We start from the raw sequence: 14,869 nt of genomic DNA, 5'->3' as shown, positions 1-14,869 counted from the left end.
CATGTAAATGGTGAGATTTTATGTAAAGTTTATTAAATGGAGATCCAGTTTTCCTAGCACCATTTGTAGAAGAGACTATTCTTTCTCAATTGAATGGTCTTGGATGCCTTTGGCGATAAACTGGTTTATGTGAGGGTTGATTTCTGAACTCTCAGTTCAATTCCATTGTTCTATATGTCTTTCCTTGCACCAGTGTTATGCTGTTTTTATTACTATGGCTTTGTAATAAGGTTTAAGGTTGAGAAGTGTGAGTTCTCTGACTTCGTTCTTCTTTTTCAAAATGGCTTTGGCTGTTTGGGCCCCTTACCCTTCCATATAAATTTGATAATTGACTTTTCCATTTCTGAAAAGAAGGTTGTTGGAATTTTGGCAGGAATGGTGTTGAATCTATAAATTGCTTTGGGGAGAATTGACTTCTTAGTGATACTTAGTCTTCCAACCCATGAAGAGGGAATGTCCTTCAATTTATTTAGGTCTTTTAGAAATTTCTTTCAGTAATATTTTATAGTTTTCCATATATAAATCTTTTACATCCTTGGTTAGATTTATTTCTAGATATTACTTTAGTTATTATTGAAGATAGAATTTTTTCCTGATTTCTTCTTCTAATTGCTCATTGCTTGTGTATAATTAACACTGCAGATTTAGGGTGTGTATGTTGCACCATAACCACTTTGCTGAACTCATTTATTAATCTAGGAACTTTGTTGTAATTTTTTCAGGATTTTCTGCAAATAGGATTATATCATGTACAACCAAGGAAGTGTAACTACTTCCTTTTTAAGTAAGTAAATAAATAAATTAAATAAGCCTTTTATTTCTTTTTCTTGCCTAGTTGCTCTGAGAGTTTCCAGTGCAGTGTTGAATAGCACTGGTGACAGTGGGAATCCTTGTCTCACTCCAGATTTTAGAGGAAAAGCTTTCTGTCTTTCACCATTAAGCAGGATGTTAGCTGTGGGCTTTCCATATATACCCTGGATCACATTAAGGAAGTTTCCTTCTACTCCTTGCATTTTAAGTGTTTTTATCAAGAAGAGGTGCTGGATTTTGTTAAATGCCTTTTCTGTGTCAATTGAGATGATCAAGTGTTTTGTTTTCCTTTCCTTCATTGTGTTAAGGTGGTGTATTATATTAATTGATTTTCTTATGTTGAATCAACCTTGCATACCAGGGATGAATTTCACTTGATCATGGTGTGTAATTACCATTGCCTCTTAACTGGCAGTTGCAGTACATATTTATCTCAGCCCACAAATTTAGGTGCTTAAGAAATCAACTCTCCCTTCCTCTCTCACTTCTTTTTCTCCATCTTTCTTGCTTTCTGTCCACCTTAGATGAGTGGATAGATCATTAGATTATCATGACCCTATCCCTCTAGACCATTAGCTCTTACCTTTACGTTGACATGGGCCTTTTTGGCAGTCTGGGGAAGCCAATTGCAAAATAATGTTTTTCAATACACTGAGTACCTAAAAGTGCAAATGCAATATATCAATTAAATTTTAAATATTTGATGAAAACTTAGACTTTTATCAAATTTTGTAAAAACCTGTGGTAGAGTAATGTATATGAATTCATTAAAAACAAGGCCTGGGAGGAGTCTGATGATTACTGGGATTTTGTAGATGAGCAGAAATGATCTTTTGAGATGTCTGCAGAAACCATCATGAGATATGAAGATATCTGTGATTACTGTTGGTGATAGATTCTGACTGACTAGTTGGTCTTTAGCCTATTTTCATAATTGAAAAAGAAATTAAATATCAGTTAGAAGTTAGTGAAAATGAAGTCATATTTTTTGCCCTAAGTTCTAAGAGCAGGTTTTGAACTCCTTCTCTGGAGTGTTGGAAACATAATCACAGTAAATTGCTTCCATGGCATTGCATTCAAGTTCTAGGACTTGTCTCATGCCAGGGAGTTTGTTTTGGAATCCTTTGGTTGTCCATGGATCTCTCCTAGTTAGTTCATGTAAGCTGCCGCTTGGTCAGTCTTAATTTTTTTTCAAAGATCTTTGTTCAGCAGTTCCTTCTGTCTTCTTCCAGGCCACTCTGGGAGACAGCAAAGTCCTTCTGCTTTCTTGTGTCATGATGGGGCAGAGAGAATGTTCTGCACAGTCTGGTGTCCAGTGGGCCCAGGCACATCACACTGCCATGCTTCCTCTGGGAACTTGTCTCCTCTCCTGAGCTCTACCTGGAACAGCTTCCCCATACTCTGGCCTCATATAAACATGCGTCCATTCTCTCTGTTACTATAGCAGGGGTGAGGTGGGGGCCGGGATATGGTGGGTCCTGCATCAGTGCTCTTAGAATTTAAAACCTTCATGCTTGCCTTTTCTCTCTCTTGTACATCATCAAATTAGAATTCTTTGTGGGAATTCTTGTGGGAGGAGGAAGGAAAATCATCAAATACCATTCTAAATATAGTTTCTCTGAGTCCTACCTAATGCCCTTATCTTTTAAAACACTTTTGCTTTGTTTTTTTTTTTGCTATCTGCTATTCTCTAGGAAAAGATTAGGAAAATCCAGGGAGGAGACCAAAAAGTGAGCATATCTAATGTTAGAGTTTGGGTCACCTATGATAATGAAAAGGACCCCAAATCCAGTGGCCTGAATGAAATGGAGGTTTATTTCCTCTCGCATGTGGAAGGGAGTGTCCCACCATCCAGATGGCTCTGCTTCCCATGCTCACTCAGGAGTTCGCGTGTTCCCTGTCTTGTCCTTTGCTCTCCCACCAGGTGTGGCTGGAGCTGGTCTCACAGGGGATGGGGGAGCAGAGCAGAAGCACGGATCTTGTTTTAGGCAAGTGAGGCAGCATTGCTCATGACATTCGATGGATGAGACCACTGCCACGTGGTGACCCCTGTGTGCCAGGGCCTGTGCAGCGTGGTCTCCAGTGGGGCAATCATGGGCCCAGCTAACACACCCTTCTGAAGAAGGGGGAATGGATTTTGGAGGAAAAGTGCTGCACTTCCTTCATTTATTTTTTCCTTCTGTTTTTGACAAGCTACCTGTCTAGAGGTTATTCTGAAGATTTGGCTCAGGTCATATGGTTTTCCCCAGACCTGAACAATATTATTACGAGCCCATTTTCTTGAGGGTTGAGGAGACGCCTGGGCAAGGCCTTATGCTGTGTTTGCTGCTAAGTTTAAGAAGCATGTGGGCTTGTGGAGAACAGGTGGATTTCCTGATGGACATCTGTGTGCAGGGGAGAGCCTCTCTGGGGTTCTCATCCTATGACCAGAAGCTGGACGGTGAGCTTGGTCTGCCATGAGGCTCTCCATCAGAATGGGGAAGTGGAGCTGGTGCAGGCTGGTGGTTGGACCTACTACCTCCATGTCTGGATTCAAGACATGCACTTTTTCTTTGGGGGGGTCATTCCACTAATTTTTAATATATATGGGAGAACCAGACCCTCCTGCTGTGCTATAACCACTGAAGTTTTACCCTTTGTGGGCCTAGGAGCCCGTGTAGGGCTGTGGAGTCTGAGGAGCTTCCAGGTAGAAGTGACACAAGGTGACCTGGCCACTCGGTGGGGCTGTGAGTGGCAGGGCGAGCATTATGCCTCAGAGACCCTGACCAGCAGGGAGGGTGCTACAGCCAGGTGGTCACCAGGTCGAAATTTTAAGGAGAATTTCTAAAAACCAAGCAGTTCAAAACCAGGCTGGTTACTGAGCCCAAGTGATACCCTCCTGGGACTTCCTGAACCAGTGGCCAGTGCTTTTGCTGAGCTTGGTGGGGGCAGTATCAGGACAATGTAGCTTCCATAAGAGGGAAACTTACCTGCTTCCAGGAGGTGCAGAACTGTCTCCTTTGTTGTTAAAAAAAAAGGATGCCTACTTGATAAGCTCCATGTTTTAAAACTCTGTAATTAAAAACAAACTCTTTTATGTTTTAAATTTACTAATTGATGTTAAGGAATATTTCCCCACCTTATCCTGTACACTTAATCAATCTGAATTCGAAGAGAAGGGACTGTGCTTTAAGGTGAGACAATATGCATTAATAATTACAACCAGATCTAGAAAAACAGACTCAGCGTAAATAATCTTCCCTTCTTTGGTTACTCACAACACTTTGCATTCTTCCTTTAGTTCATAATATTCACCCTTTTATTATAAATTATTTGGCTTACAGATTGTTGAAGTTGGACAATATCTCTGAGAATAATAAGTTATAAATGAGGAAATATGTTGTCCAAAGGGGTTAAGTGAATGGCCTCAGAGCACACAACTCCTTACCCCCATACTAGATTACAGTGTCCTTGGGACAGGCGTTGGGGCTCCCCTGACCTGCCATGCTCTGTGCTGCACAGCCCAGTGCCTTGCTCATAATGTGAGTTTCCTAGATGGTAAAAGAAATACCACACCTTGGGTTGACTTAACAACAGGAACTTATTGGCTCATGATTTCAGAGGCTAGGAGGCCTGCTTCCTCCTTGGCTGGTATCCCCTAGTTGGCCGGTAATGTTTAGGTTCCTTGGATTTTCTGTCACATGACAGTGCACATGGAGGCATCTTTTCTTTCTCTTCCAGGTCCCATTGACAACCAGCTTCTGGCTATTCCCTGTGGTGTCTCTCTCCATGTCCAATTTCCTTTCCTTAAAAGAGCTTCCACCACTTTGGTTTAAGGCCCAGCCTCCTTCAGTTTGGGAAAAACTCAACTAATGACACCTCCAGAGCTCCCAACTATAAATGGGTGCCCACCCTCAGAGCAGGGGTTGGACCTGAACATGCCTTTTGTGGGGGACAGGATGCAAATCCACTGAAGCTAGCTAAACAAAAACTTACATGAAATGAATTTTATATCAGAAAATAAAAATAGGACTAAACTCTTGTTAGAAATCATATCTGAATTTAAAGGGCCATTTCTATTTAAGAAAACAGGACTTGGACACATCCTCAGTTAGGTGAAATTTAAAAAACCTCCATATTTAATGAATATTTATGTAGTTATCACTATGTGTCAGGCATCATTCCAAGTGATTTACACGTATTAATTCCCCTAGTCTGTGTAATAGCCAGATTATCACCCTCAGTTTACAGATGAGGGAAGTAAGGCATGGGACAGACAATTTCTCCCACATCTCGCAGAACTGGGCGTCCAGCCCAGGCCACTGGCTCTGAGCTGCCAGCTGTGGACCCGATAAGGAGTTGAATTGGGTTACAGAGTCAATTTGGTTTGACCAATGAGGAGCCCGGCCTGGACACCCCTGACATTGCTTTCTCTTTTCTTCTGGGCAATTTCTCTTTTTCTCATTTCTCAAGTACAAGGTTTCCTCTGGTGACTCCTGCAGCCTCAGCACAAGCACTATTTGAGGCTCTGAGAAGGCAGTGCTGCCCGCCGACACATCTCCATGCCTGTGTCAGCACAGGACCCACCATGACCTGACGTGGTCCGCTAGCAAGGTCTGGATTCACACCCAGCTGAGGCTTTGGGCACAGCCAGCAGGGCTGGAAGCTGGGTGGCCTTGTTCACACTGCTCGCCAGGCTTCAGCGGCTGTGGCTGGAAAGAAAGTGAAGTTCCCTCACCACCAGGCAGCCAGCGTTGAAACTTTTGCTCTGCCTCTTGCAGAGGTGGTCATTCATTCTGGAAAAAGGATGGAACTTCAAGCCTTAGATTTACATCCTTAAATAACTTTTCTCATCCAAGACTGGAGCAAAGTACAAAAGTGGTTAAGTTGTCATTTTGTACTTGCCAGAGAACAGAGAAGTGACTGGAACAACTCTCCTTAAAAGGAAAACTACTCATTTCCAAAGCCTTTACTGAGATGCCTTTACTCAAATTTCAGATTTTCCCAGTAAGTTACTTAAACTAGCCAGCAATTCTTGGCTCAAATTGGAACTGTTTTATCTTAATAGCATGTGAAGATTCAACAGTAGAAAACTGAAAGTTTTTATTCCTCAAATGTAACCTGCAGCTGGTAATTAGTGGAAGAGATTGAGAACAGCTTAGGAAGTGAATACTCAAAACCTAAAAAAAAATCTTTAAAATGATCTTTGTTGTGATTTTTATGATATGCTGTCTTTAAATATTTTTATTTTAGCCCTTTTGAATTCCTAGACTGCTGTGAATTGATCAGTGTAAAGAAAGGTGGTTTACATCAAGGTGTAGGAATTTCTTAGCAGTTGGATGAACTGCTTGTAACCTGCTTGGTTGTTTCACAGAAATTCAATCATGGGAGCATCATTTCTGATTATAAAAGCTAATTCCACTTATAATAGCAGCATAATTGTATATTGTTTAAATCAACTCTGAAATAATATTGGAGCAAGATCAGATTCTGAAGTTAAAATAGGTATCTTGGGACATATTCAACACTTTGATGACAAAAGCACACCTTCTGGGATTTATAGACTGAGAGGTTTTCATTCAACTTAGAAACAAGTTAAATGAAAGACTTGATCAGAAAAGTTCATCTACCAACAATATGTGGGCTCACACATTTACTATAAATTTTCAAGATCAAAATATATATTGAATTCCAATGTATACCAGATACTATATTGCACAATGTGAATGAGATAGTTCTGACCTCAAGAACTTTACAAATTGGATTCATCTGGAGAATTAATACACTTTAAAAAAATCTTTTAGGGGCCATGGATCCTGAGTTTATTAGGATTAGATTCAACTGGGAGTAGCAGAAAAGCCAAAATAACTGTGGATTAAACTAGGTAGAAGTTAATTTCTCCTTTGTGGAAGCTTCCATGTTGTTACTGCTGCAGGTTTCTTCGAGGTCATCTTCAACACTCGACTTCCACCTCGTAGTCTCAGCCCAGCCATCATGTGCTGCCTCAGCCAGAAGGAAGGAGGCTGGAGGATGCCCCTTGTCTTTACCTAGTAGTGGCTGCTAGGAGACACCTCATACAAGGGAGGCTATAGCAGGACCTTCATTCTGACGTGGCTGTTCTCCACTAACAAAGGAGGGAAGAATGGATATTAGGAGGGCTGCCCATCATCCTTTATGACACAGATGCCTTTCAAAATCTTAAAACCTAAGACCCTCCTTTAAAAGGAAGTCGGAGATTTGTAGAATTGTTTCCCCCGGCCAGGGTCCCAGGAACATGACCATACGGAGGTGGTGGTGGGTGCCACCAGTGCCATCAGAAAGCAGGTCTGAGCTGGAGTGAGGAGTGTGAGAGAGTCTTCAGTGGGAGACCCCGTGGGAACAGGAGGGGGAGGTGGATGTGGCAGACAGCTGTGTAGACCTCAGAACGTCTCTGCTAACCCAGTGCAAGCTTTGGGAAAAGACAGCTTGTCCCAGGGTCTCACCTGGGCAGAAAGGGCCCTTACCCAGACATTGGCTTGGGGCTTTTCTGACTAAAGGGGATCTTGGCTGGAATGCTTGGGGGTTTTGAGAAGCTCAGTGCTGCAAGCTGCCCACTAGTCACTCTGCAGCTGGGCAGCAAGTCCTGTTTTGAAGGAACCAGAGTGCTGCCTCTTCATTTCTGTCACAATCACTTACCATCCAGAGGGTTATTACCATAAGAACATCAAAGCCTGTGGAGGGTGTTAATGTCACTATTGTGACATTAATTGTTAGTTGTATGTCTGTGTTCACATTGAAATTCTTGATTTCCCCCCTTTTTTCAACTTGTCTATCGAATTCAGGATAAAGCCATTTATCCTGCCACCTGACTCAGTCAGTTTGGCAATTTGTAATGAATGGCTCATTCATTACATTTTCTACACTTTCTTGTCTCTCACTCTCGAATGAAGATGTGGAGGAGAAGCTGCAGCAACACAGCCTCTACCTCACTCTACCGTGAGAGCAGTTCACTCTGGCCCATGGCGTGGGTGGTAGGCACTCCTGGGCATGCCCAGGGATGGCCATTGGTCAGGCTGGAGCTGTGTGCCCAGACTCAGGGAAGAAGGGGGCTGAGTGTACCCCAGGAATGGTCACACAGCACCTGGGTTATTTAAAATGGTCACAGTGAAACCTTTACTGTAGTGGAAGGCCAGCTCACCTTCCACCAGGTGTTCTGGATTATTCCCACAACTTAATCCATAGGAGTTGTGTTACAATTACAAAGTCACCAGCCAGTTGTGGTGTCACTTATCCAGTGTCAGGAAAGCCTCCATCATGCAACATGGCAGATGTCCAGTGAAAATGCGGTCTTGGGATAGCCAATGTCATCTCTTTTTTAAAAATTATTAATGCACCTCAAGTGCTAAATGTTAATTATACCTTCAGTTCATAGCCTATTATTCCTGAGAGCAGGGGGAGTCTGGGCCTGCCCTGAGCATCTCACAGTGCGGGCAGCTCCCAACCTAAAAGAGCTGTTCAGCCCACAGCTGCCTTCCCATCACTGTTTACATTCTTTGAGATTTGATCTGGTTTGATTTCCCTCTTTCTGCTTCCATGTTATATTATTACACCGCATTCCACATTTGCCTTGCTTAATTGAATGGTCCAGTTTTTAAATCGGCATTTGACCTCTGCTTTTGTTTCTCTCCTTGAACCATGGCCACCTGTTTAGATTGGGATCAGCTCTTGGCAAGTACCATCTGCACACCCACAGCCAGTTCACACTTCACAAGCTGACTTGACTCTCTCCAAATTCTCCTCTGTCCTCGACATAAAGGAGAAGGATCTCATGACACACATTACTAACTTGACATTCTGATTCATACCTCTGTGGAAGTCAGTGCTGGTTCCTAAATAATGTCCATTCTCCACTCCTACCTTATGCAATTGTAATCTGCGTAGAATAAGAAAAATATTAAATTTCCATCCTTTCAGTCGGTGGAAGGAGGTAGGCAGGAGTTGTTGGGTGGGTCTTCAAAATATTCCTTAGAAAGAAGATGGGCAACTCTCCCACCATCATGTCCCCTTCCGCCATCCATGCCCTTCTTACTTATTTCTCCTTGGAATCTGGATGTCATTGGAGGCCCGACAACCATTTTGGACAATGATACAAACTTGATGGTGGAAGTGTAAGAATAGTGGGGGTGAAAGGGAGAATGAGTTTGGTGCCATGGTGATTGTGCAACTACTATATCAGCCCTGCTTCTCATCTCTGAACTTACTTCATGTGAGAGAGAGAAATAATACCTCATCTTATTTCATTATAGTGTGAGTTTAACTCATGTGAGTCCCCCTAGACAGAGGAACTTCCTTCCATATGCAGGTAAAATAAAGTCTTTGAGCCTAGAAAACTAAATGCTAGGTTCATGGAAGTAGGCATTTCTCTGTGAAGCCTCCCCCCAGCTCTTTCAGGTAATGCAGAGACTCTGATCTCACCTGTCTGCAAGTCTCTAGAGTCATCATTTAAATGCCTTCCATATGAGCTATCCACCCATGAAGCCATCTTTGTAAAAAAAATTATTTCTGAAGTTGTTAGCCATATACATTCAAGATTATGATGTATTATTTGCTTGAAGATGTTGGTAAGAAGTGGTGTCTAGTGGTCTGGAAAAGACACTGACCTTCAAATCTGGAAAAGGTGCCAAAGCTCCAAATTGACAGAAGAAAATGGTCAAGAATTACTAGTTTGAAAAGACCTTTCCAGAGGAAAAACGTCATTTTCTCTTAGATGTCATTTAAAATTTTTTTGTGTGGCATTTAAAGAACATGTGAACTTTCTTCAAGGAAGCCAAAAAAAAACAGTGTCCAGCTGGGCCAACAGATGTACCAAGTCTTTGATTAAACTCCTACTGGGTGATTAATAGGTTCACATTGCAAGAGTTTCCTTAGAGCTCATTTCTGTCCTATAAAAAGTCTAAGGATGTGCTGTGGGTATGGCTGCATCTAGTTCTGTTAATTTTTACGTGAGGGGGCTGGCCATCGCAGTGAAGGTCATGGAGGACCATTGTGAAGCCCAAGGTGACTCTGGGCTTCTCCTCCATTGTGGAATTATTTTCATAGCACTGGCTGAACAACGGCATTGTCAGAACCCATCTCACCCAGAGATGTGAAGAGTTAACATTTCAACTGGATGACTGACCTACTGGTGACCTCCAGACTCTGTAAGATGAAGGGGCACTGGTCCTCCTCAGGACCCTGAAATGGACCCAAATGATGCATTTGGAATAACAGTTTAGCAGCTTGAGAGTGGGATATCCACTTATGGTGCAGAGGTCATGCCACATCCAATCTGATCACATCACAGGAGCTGGGGGAGGCTGGAATCCACTGCCCCTCATCCCTGGGAGTTTTGAGGATACAGTCAGCTGTTTGAGGAGTGAACTTTCATTCCCTTGTGACCTGAAGCCCTGGGTCAGACTGGTGCTTGGTGCTGTAACCAGGCTGTTGTGGGAATGCATCACACTGACCCACATTGAACCCTAATATGTTATCCCTCCAAATATCTCTAGACCTCTTGGAGAGTTGGGTTTCCCTGAGTCACTTTAGCTTCATGTGCTGACTTCTGGAATTACCTTTTCTGCTCTGAATTTCATGTATAGCTCCTTTTCTCTTAGCATCTCAAGACTGAATGCTATTTCCATCCTTTTATTCCCTAAGAACAATGAAACATACCATGGCTAGCAGCCTTAACTGAAAGTTTGGGATTACAGAGAAGAATTAATAGCAGTCCTGGAGTGCAAACCTTTTAAAATCAAGGCTGTCTCTTTGACTTTTGTTCCATCCTTGGTCCTTCTGTCAGGCCCCTCTGACCTCATCGCATGCCCCATTTTTTCTGGGGTCTCCTCTACTCTTCCCTACAGCATTACTGACAGCAGGCTCCCTGTGTAAAGACATGCCAGATCTCAGTCACACAATGTAAGGCGAAGGCAATTTGTGAACACAAAGATTTATTTTTTCCTAGAGGTTCTTGATCCCAGGTTATTTAATGAATGCACAGTGGTACTCATTAAAGACAGATGGACTTTCACCCAGTCCTCTGCTCCATTTCATCTGAATCTCAGCTTTATATAGGAATTAGTCTCGAAATGAGCATTACCCTGGAAGAGATAAGGCACGAGTGTGAAGTCACTCTAAGGCATAAAATATGGAAAACAGATTAGGATGGGGATAAAACCTCATTGAGAGAAACACATTTTGTCAACAAGTATGTGAAAATGTTTCCTGTGGTATCATGTGGTTTGAGGCCAGTCCTGGAAGAGAACTGTGACTTCAGAAACTTGCCTTGACTTCAATTCTTACTAAGGTAATTTTATTTCCATTTTATTGGATGGGTGTATTCAGATAGTTTCAAATGCCTGGAGAAAAATATTAGAAATGAAGGTTTGGAACATTTCCTTTCAAGGAAAATTCTTATGCTGTCATAATCTGTTTTGGGAAAAGTTACTTGTGGTGGCACGGTTGGGAGAATTTGAAGAAAACTGCTTAGTGTTCCAGTGTAAAACTGAGGTTGGGGTTTGAAACTTAGCAAATCATCATGACATCTTAAATAGATTATAAAAGCACTTCCATCATATAAAAGAATATTCTCAGAATCAAGGAGAGTTGCCCTTGAGAGTGTTTTTTGGCTTTGACTGCAGTTCCGTGAAGCAGGCAGCCATTTCCGAGATCCTTCCTGTGGATGGAGCGGCTGTTGGTTTGGTTCCCAGTGTCTGCAGGGAAGAAGAATGGAGTTTGACAGGGCACGTGTGGCGGCTTGGAGAGGCCAGTGCCGCAATCAGGAAGTGGCCTGTGGGTTGGGCAGCGTGACCCTTCCCTCCTGTGGTCTGTAATTCTGTTCCCAAAGGAAGGTGGCAAGGAAGTGGGAAGAGCATGGCTCCCACCCTGGACTTCTGTCTGTGCTCAGGATGGCACACACAGACTCGAGGCCGCTGGGCAGCTTCCCTGTGCCCGGGGAGAGGAGGGCCAATGTCAGACGTGGCCCTTCTTCTCTCGGCCAGTCTCCCATGCTGGACAGCTCCCGAGGCCCAGGCCCGTCCTGGGGAAGTGCTGCCCCCAGCCCTGCATAGCCCACCCTGGGCTCCTGACACACACGGTATGGAGTGAAACCTAAACACCCCACATGCCGCACCCATCCAAGCAGGTCTGATCCGGGACCCGTCCACATAGGTCTGATCCATGGCCCTTCCGGGCAGGTCTGATCAGTGAGTTCCCCTTCCCGCATTTGGTGCTTTGGCCCCACACCCTGGCCTTCTGCCTCCACCTTTGTGCCCACGTCCTCCTGAGCCCCACCTCCCCTTGCACACACCTGCCTGGCCTGTGCTGCCCCCATGACTCTCCAGCCTCAGCTCAAGGGCACCGGGACCCCCGCTGTGTGCAGATGTCCCCCACTGCCTGGTCATCACCCTGTGGCCACTGCCCTGGCATAAGCCCACAGGTGCCTGAGAATGGCACCCACACACAGCTGCTTTCCCATTCGCTGGTTGTGCAGCTTTGGGAAAACTAACCACTTTGCACCTCAGGAGCCAAAAATAAGAATTAAATGAGAATACATAGAACTGTTTGAACAGTATGTGATGGACAACGCTTAATAACTCATAGTTCTGATTAGGACCTCGGGTGGTGTTCTAGTTTGCTAGTTGCTGGAATGCAACACACCAGAGATGGATTGGCTTTTAATAAAAGGGGATTTATTTTGTTAGTTCTTCAGAGGAAAGGCAGCTAACTTTCCACTGAGGTTCTTTCTTATGTGGAAGGCACAGGATGGTCTCTGCTGGTCTTCTCTCCAGGCCCCTGGTTCCAACAACTTTCCCTGGGGTGACTTCTTTCTGCATCTCCAAAGGCCTGGGCTGAGCTGCGAGGGCTGAGATGAGGAATGCCAAGCTGCTTAGGCTGTGCTGCGTTGAGCTCTCTCATTTAAGCACCAGCCAATTAAGTCAAACGTCATTCATTGCAGCAGACATGCCTCCTAGCCGACTGCAGATGTAATTAGCAACAGATGAGGTTCACGTACCATTGGCTCATGTCCCCAGCAACAAAACTAGGTATGCTCACCTGGCCAAGTTGACAACTGAATATAACTAACACAGGTGGTAATATGTGCTCAATTGTGTGTGTGTGTGAACACGGTGTAGTGTGAGAAGAAAAATGGCCCCACCTTCTCCCCAACTTTGTTCTTTTGATTTTACCTCCCTATGGCATTAACAGTTGGGCACCACAGAGTATGGCCCCCACCCTTGTCCTTTCTGTTCCCTGAGTCACCCCACTGTCCCCTCTGCTCTCTGTGCTTCAGCCCCTCTGAACTTTCCTCTTCCACCTTGGGTCCTTGGAACTGTGTTGAACCACCCAATGATACTAATATTTCACCCATTTTGACGACTTAAAAACCGCAATTGGACACCATTCAGCACAGTGAAAGTGGTGCACTCTGCTTAGGCTGCCTCCTCTCTGCTCTGCTCTGCCAGCTTCCAGGATGCAGTGTACCAGGAATGGAAGGGCTTTTAAAAAGGGGAATTGAATGAGTTGCTAGTTTACAGTTCTAAGGCCCAGAAAATGTCCCAGTTAAAGCAAGTCTATAGAAATGTCCAATCAAAGGCACCCAGGGAAAGATACCTTGGTTCAAGAAGACCAATGAAGTTAAGGGTTTCTCTCTCAAGTGATAAGGCACATGGTGAACACAGTCAGGGTTCCTCTCTCATCTGGAAAGGTACATGGCGAGCATGGTATCATCTGCTAGCTTCACTCCTAGCTTCCTGTTTCATGAAGCTCCCCAGGAGACATTTTCCTTCTTCATCTCCAAAGGTCGCTGGCTGGTGGACTCTGCTTCTCATGGCTATGTCGTTCTGCTCTGCTCTCTCCAAATCAAGACCCACCCAAATGGGTGGAGACACGTCATCACCTAATCCAGTTTAACAACCATTCTTCATTAAATCACATCTCCAGGGAGATGATCTGATTACAGTTTCAAACATACAGTATTGAATAGGGATTGTTCTGCCTTTACAAAATGGAATTTTGTTGAAAGCAAGGTTTTTCTATGGGACATATATCCTTTCAAACCAACACATTCCTTAAATCTTGCCTGGTTCAGATCTCAGATTAAATTTCATTCCCATGGGCAGCACTATCTCTCCAGCCCCAGACCTGAACCAGCCTCCTGTGACATTGCCACGTGCATTTGGCCCATCCTGTGAGCCCACACTTGCATGATTGTTCAGCCCTGCTCACCTCCATCCCTCAGGGCTATAAGCTTCATGAGGGAGGGTCATGTCTGTTTTCTCATAACTTGACCCCCCATGCACCGCGCAGTGTGCATTGTGCCAATCAGTATTTCAGGAAGAGCAGATGACCTAGAGCCTGCCCGGGAGACATCTGAGGCCAGTGTGGAGGGAGAAGCAGCCTTCAGAGGGCCTGAGAGAGAGAACCGGCAAACTAGTCATGAGCAGTGCCACCTCACACAGGTCGTGCTTCCTGAGCCTCAGTTTCCCTTCCGGAAGCAAGGATACCTACCCGCCAGCAGAGCTGCAAGAGGAGGAACAACCTGCACCAACACTGGCCCAGGGCCAGCCGCAGCAGTCACGCAGGGACCAATGCCTCATGTCTGTGGGGTTCCCTTGGCACAGGCCTCACCTGACACCTGGAGGGGACCTCCTGGGCTGGGAGTCCCCGTGGAGGAAGAATCTGGGTACAAGAAGCATGACCCATGACACCCGCTAATCACAGTCCAGAGGCATGTCTGAGTAAGAGCTGCCCCTCAGCTCTCTCTGAGCCCTTTCCTCTTGTGCCCAAGTCCCATGGGCAGCGAGACAGCACAAAGGTGTTCTAGTAAGAATGTGAGTAATTTTACAAAAGTCCTGTATTGGGACCCTGTTTTGTATTTCTGTAACAGAATGCAATGAGCGAGTGGGAGAGACACTTTGCTATTTTGCAGTAGAACAAAGTGCACGTCTGGACTCTCAGTGCTTGGTGTCCAGTAGTGATTGGAGAAGGCAGGGCCCTGTGACCTGGCAGGAAGGGGGTAGCGTTTGTCCTGACAGTTCCAGCAGATGCCCAGCAGGAAGGGCAT

The 14,869-nt window shown here is 44.6% G+C and overlaps 1 long non-coding RNA gene across 4 annotated transcripts in view; it reads right to left on the bottom strand.

Annotated features, from left to right (window-relative positions):
• Positions 1-14,869, bottom strand: part of LOC143672727 (uncharacterized) — a 53,104-nt gene that overhangs the window by 15,614 nt on the left and 22,621 nt on the right. The window contains exon 3 of one of the 4 annotated variants that reach the window (XR_013170005.1): positions 6,599-6,913. The exons of the other annotated variants lie outside the window; for them this stretch is intronic. This is a non-coding gene — a long non-coding RNA (uncharacterized LOC143672727). Of the gene's footprint in view, positions 1-6,598; positions 6,914-14,869 lie in introns of those variants that run through there. 4 annotated transcript variants of the gene reach the window in all.

Source organism: Tamandua tetradactyla (genome assembly GCF_023851605.1).
Source record: "Tamandua tetradactyla isolate mTamTet1 chromosome 9 unlocalized genomic scaffold, mTamTet1.pri SUPER_9_unloc_1, whole genome shotgun sequence".
Lineage (NCBI taxonomy): Eukaryota > Metazoa > Chordata > Mammalia > Pilosa > Myrmecophagidae > Tamandua > Tamandua tetradactyla.
This window is presented reverse-complemented; position numbering and strand designations above follow the sequence as displayed.